Raw genomic sequence first — 5000 nt, 5'->3', positions numbered from 1 at the left:
GTATGTATGTACATATATATGTATATACGTATGTTTGTACATTGTGCGTATGGCTGTGCAGGTGTGTTTATATATCTGTTTCCATGTACTTTGGTGTGTATGTGTGTGTGTGTGTGTGTGTGTGTGTGTGTGTGATTACATATCTTTTATTTCTCCCAGCCGTCAGACTGCAGCCAGACTGGGGCACCGCCTTGGAGAATATTTTTTAGTCGACCGAATCGAGCACAATATTTTTTAAAGCTTGCTACTTATTCTGTCGGGTTATTTAGCCGAACCGCTAAGTTATGGGGCATAAATACACCAGCAACTGTTGTCAAGCTATGGTGGGACACAAACACAAACACACACACACACACACACACACACACACACACATGTATATGATGGGCATCTCTCAGTTTCTGTCTACCAAATCCACTCACAATGATTTGGTCGACCCGAGTCTATAGTAGAGGACACTTGCTCAAGGTGCTACGCATTGGGACTGAACTTGGAACCGTGTGGCTGGAAAAAAGCAAGCTTCTTTCCACACAGCCACATGTGTGTGTACGTGTGTGCGTGTGTGTGTATGCGCGTGTGACTGTGTGTATGTGTACATATATATGTGTGTATATATGTGTGTATGCGAAAGTTTGTAAGTATGTGTACATATATGTGTATGTATATGTTAGTATGTGCTCGTATATCATCTATACGTATATATATGTATACATGTATGTCGCTCACTTTCTCTGTTTGTGTGTGTGCGCGCGCGTGTGTGTGTGTGTGCATATGTGTGTGTGTGTGTATTACTGCAGATGGAAGTCCTCTAATTCTATGTTAAATCTTGGTACAAAATTTGTTTTTCCTTCATAGTTTTAGCTTTACTCGGTGTATAAGTCGAATTCCAGTTTTTTTCAGTTAAAATCAATTATAAAATACTGCGAATTATACACGAATAAACATGGCACGTATATGTGTGTGTGTGTGTGTGTGCGCGCGCGCGTGTAACAGCAGCAGCAGCAGCAGTTTTCTGTGACTATTACAACCAATAGTAAGAACGCTATGCCAGACGCTCTGCAAATTGAAAAATTACCTCAGGTTATTGTCCTCCATCAGTTTCAAACCTGACCAGTTCTTGCTGCTTGTCAGACAAGGATTTACTGGTTGGTCTTCACCTTCTTCCAACTGTCCTCTGGAGAATGGGTTGGGAATAGAAAGGGTAATTGCCAGTATTAAACCAGCTTCTGGCGGTTCCCCGTTGCCAAAGAGTAGTTCTTGTCTCAAGTATATTTGGTGACTTCTGCATACTCACGCGCATATTTACACACACACGCGCACACACACACACACACACACACACACACACACACATACATATATATATATATGCACACACATATATACACTCTAATATCAAACAATGAGAATGAGTGCTCAACACAGCAATACGGCATTGGTTGATAAATGTACTTTATTTGTGGGTTAACAAGTCAGCCGATGGTTGCCTTGTTAGCCCACAACTACACCACACATACGCACACACACACACACACACACACACACACATACACACGCACATGCACATACATATATATATATATATATATACATATATACACACACATATATATATATATACACATACACATCTATAGATATATATACTGATAGATCGATGCATGCATACATAGATACATATATAGATAAATACATATACACACAAACACACGCGCTCACACGCACACACTCACACACACACACACACACACACACACACACGCACATAAATCTTTTTACTTTTTAGGCCGAAAGAATTCAAGTTGTGAGAAATAATAGAAGACGATAGGTTGTATTTTTACCTTGTATTTCAGTATTTCGAGTTTTAGACCCCTTCTTCAGGAAATCTCCAGAAAAATGGGATGGTGAATTGACTTCTCTGGTTTGGCTTTTAAAATGATTAAAAACATATATACCAGAAAATGCGTCATGCAAACTATATAGATAGATAAACAGATACATACATGTGTACATATATGTATATGAATGTAAGTATACATATATATATATATATATATATATATATATATATATATATATATATATATATATATATATATATATATATATATATATGAATAAGAGAAAACGGATTCAGTAACACGTTTTATTGTATAATACTACAAGTGTTTCATCGCTACTTCACCAACAAATCATTTACAAAACATTAATATACAAGATATAAAACAGCACAAATTTAAATTGCACAAAATGTATACCTCATGAATGTTCTATTATTAGAATTTCACAGTCAAAACAAAGAGCAAATGCCCCAAAATCATTTAGCACCACCAGTCAGCAATTTTTCGAAGAGAGATACAAAATATCACCTAAATCTAAAAATAAGTAAAAAAAAATAATAATAATAAGTGAACAGTTAGAATAATGGGTAGAATTAACAAATAAAACTTTATCTTTTAACCCATCTCATGCCTGTATAGTTTCCACTTTAAGACTGCTAATGACACCGCTTCTCACATTCTCACACCATGATATGTCCTCTTTTACTGAAAGCTGTCATGTATCCAGACTCGATTTACAACAGGTCTGCTACAATTCAATAGTCTGAACCTTCGTTGATGTTTTAAAATTATTAAATAAAGCTAGTAAAATTGCACACATAAATATATTCACATAGATATACATACATATGCATCCATTCATACACATAGATACAGTATTAGTAAACTAGTATATGTGCATATTGACCTTTATATATGTATACACACATACACACATATATATACATACACATATATACATATATGTATATATGTATGTAGGCGATAGGTCGTTTCGCCCTGCCCTCTTAATATAATTATGTGTGTGTGTGTGTGTGTGTGTTTGTGTGTACATATTCTTATATAAAGGCCAATATACACATATACTATATATATATATATATATATATATATATATATATATATATATATATAGACAAGAGTGCTAGATAGCACCAGCATTGCTAGAAATATATATATGTGTGTATATATATATATATATATATATATACATATACATATATATTTTTTCTTTATGTTTGATTTTATGTTCAGTTATATAAAAACAAGTTTATGCTAATCTGAAGGGTTACTCTATACTTTTGTAGAGTACAAATTTATTATTCCTAAATAAGAATATTATTGGAAGTGACTTCGAAGTTTCGGCCAGCTAACTCATCGTATATTCACACATACATACGAATTCTCTCTCTCTCTCTCTCTCTCTCTCTCTCTCTCTCTCTCTCTCTCTCTCTCTCTCTCTCTCTCTCTCTCACACACACACACACACACACACACTATTGAAGAAATAATACTAACTCAGGTGAAATTAAGAATTAAGTGCTAACAAAAAGTTACTCTAAGAGTAAAGGATAAAAGGTTATGTATAGACATACATAGTTATATATACATTACATATTCATGTCTTTACAGGAATATTTATATAAATATATACACACAAGTTATCAGATGGTTGCACAACTAAAATGTATACTTTTATATATAAACTAATGAATAAAATATTTTATATCAAGAGTTTTTCCATATTCCTTGAACGAATCTTTAATCCTGTGGTTACATCTGGTGACGATTTCAGCGTGTCTGTTAATAAGTTCGTCTCTGCACATTAGAATTCACAGGTTCTCTTCCAAATAAGAATTGCATAATTTAGAGTACGCATTGTATGGATACGCAGTTCTCACTAGCCAGGACATGTTGTACTGCACCTTCTTTGCTCAGAGACTCCATATCAGGCCAGCGAGGGACATAATGTACCTTTTGTCGCTGTTCCAAAATGATGCAACGTGATTACCCCATCGATATTTTTAAGTGATCGCTTGTTACATCTATATATGCATAAACTTTTGCTCTAGTCCTGACGTGCATCTGAACATAATGTTCTCACGTAGACACTCATGACGACGCCATTATTAAGTATATCTTTTTATCTATTGTCTTTTACTTGTTTCAGTCATTAGACTGTGGCCATGCTGGAGTACCAGTTCGAAGAGCTTTTAGTTGAATGAATCTACCCCATTTCTTCTTTCAGTTTTCATCTACGAAATCCACTCGCAAGGCTTTGGTTAGCCCAAGGCTATAGTAGAAGACACTTGTCCAAAGTGCCACATAGTGGAACTGAACCCGGAACCTTGTGATTGCGAAGCAAGCTTCTTACCACACGGCCATTATAGCTAATTTGCTTCTTTATATCCTATAACTCTAGCTGTATATTCTTATGATTTTCATCATGCGAGCTGAATATCTCTTCACTCGCTGATAGCCATGATACCCTTATCTGTTACACCATTTAACACGGAATTCGGCACAAAGAGCAAAGCTTGGTTGGTACATCACATACTTGTCTCTATCCTGGGGCCGCAATACTTAAGCTGACGGGGTCACGGTCAAAGGTGTCAGCCACAACGTTATCCGTTGGTTTGTCATTATATTTATGGCACAGCATGGACCGATGATTCGTATCGAAGTAGCCAAGCACGTTGGCTGGTTGAGTGGAGTCTCAAGAGACATACATGTTATAATGAGTCCTGACGATCAGAGAAACATACCAGAGCGTTGATCCGTCGAGGGTGCGGGAGTAAAGGCGAAGGGATTTGTAGTGCAAGGACGGTGGTCCAGTGGTTACATATGTGGTTGCAAGGAGCAGCAAAGGTTAAATAAAAAGGTAAGAGTAAAACAGCAGAAACATCGGTGAAATCCAGAAAAGGCTGCAATTCTACGGTGGAAACCAACGAAGAGCAACACTCTGTCCAGAACGTCAGAAGCTGATCAAGTGACTTAGAACCTCGGCTGTGACCAAATGTAGTAGCAAACAGGAGAGAGGAGGAGGATGAGGAGATTTTTTCACGGCAGCAACAACGGCAACGAGCCCCCAGTCTGCAGAGCAATACGGATCATAGTTTTGGAGATGGCGAAGGAAATCACGTGCTCTGTCACAAAAAA

The 5000-nt window shown here is 36.6% G+C and overlaps 1 protein-coding gene across 2 annotated transcripts in view; it reads left to right on the top strand.

Moving 5' to 3' along the window:
- LOC106867198 (uncharacterized) overlaps positions 1-5000 on the top strand; it is a 48931-nt gene that overhangs the window by 7348 nt on the left and 36583 nt on the right. The gene's annotated exons all lie outside the window — the stretch shown is intronic.

This window comes from Octopus bimaculoides, chromosome 3 (assembly GCF_046866305.1).
Source record: "Octopus bimaculoides isolate indiv1 chromosome 3, ASM4686630v1, whole genome shotgun sequence".
In the NCBI taxonomy this organism is placed as follows: domain Eukaryota; kingdom Metazoa; phylum Mollusca; class Cephalopoda; order Octopoda; family Octopodidae; genus Octopus; species Octopus bimaculoides.
Note: the sequence above shows the minus strand (reverse complement) of the source record. Positions and strands in the feature narration are given on the sequence as shown.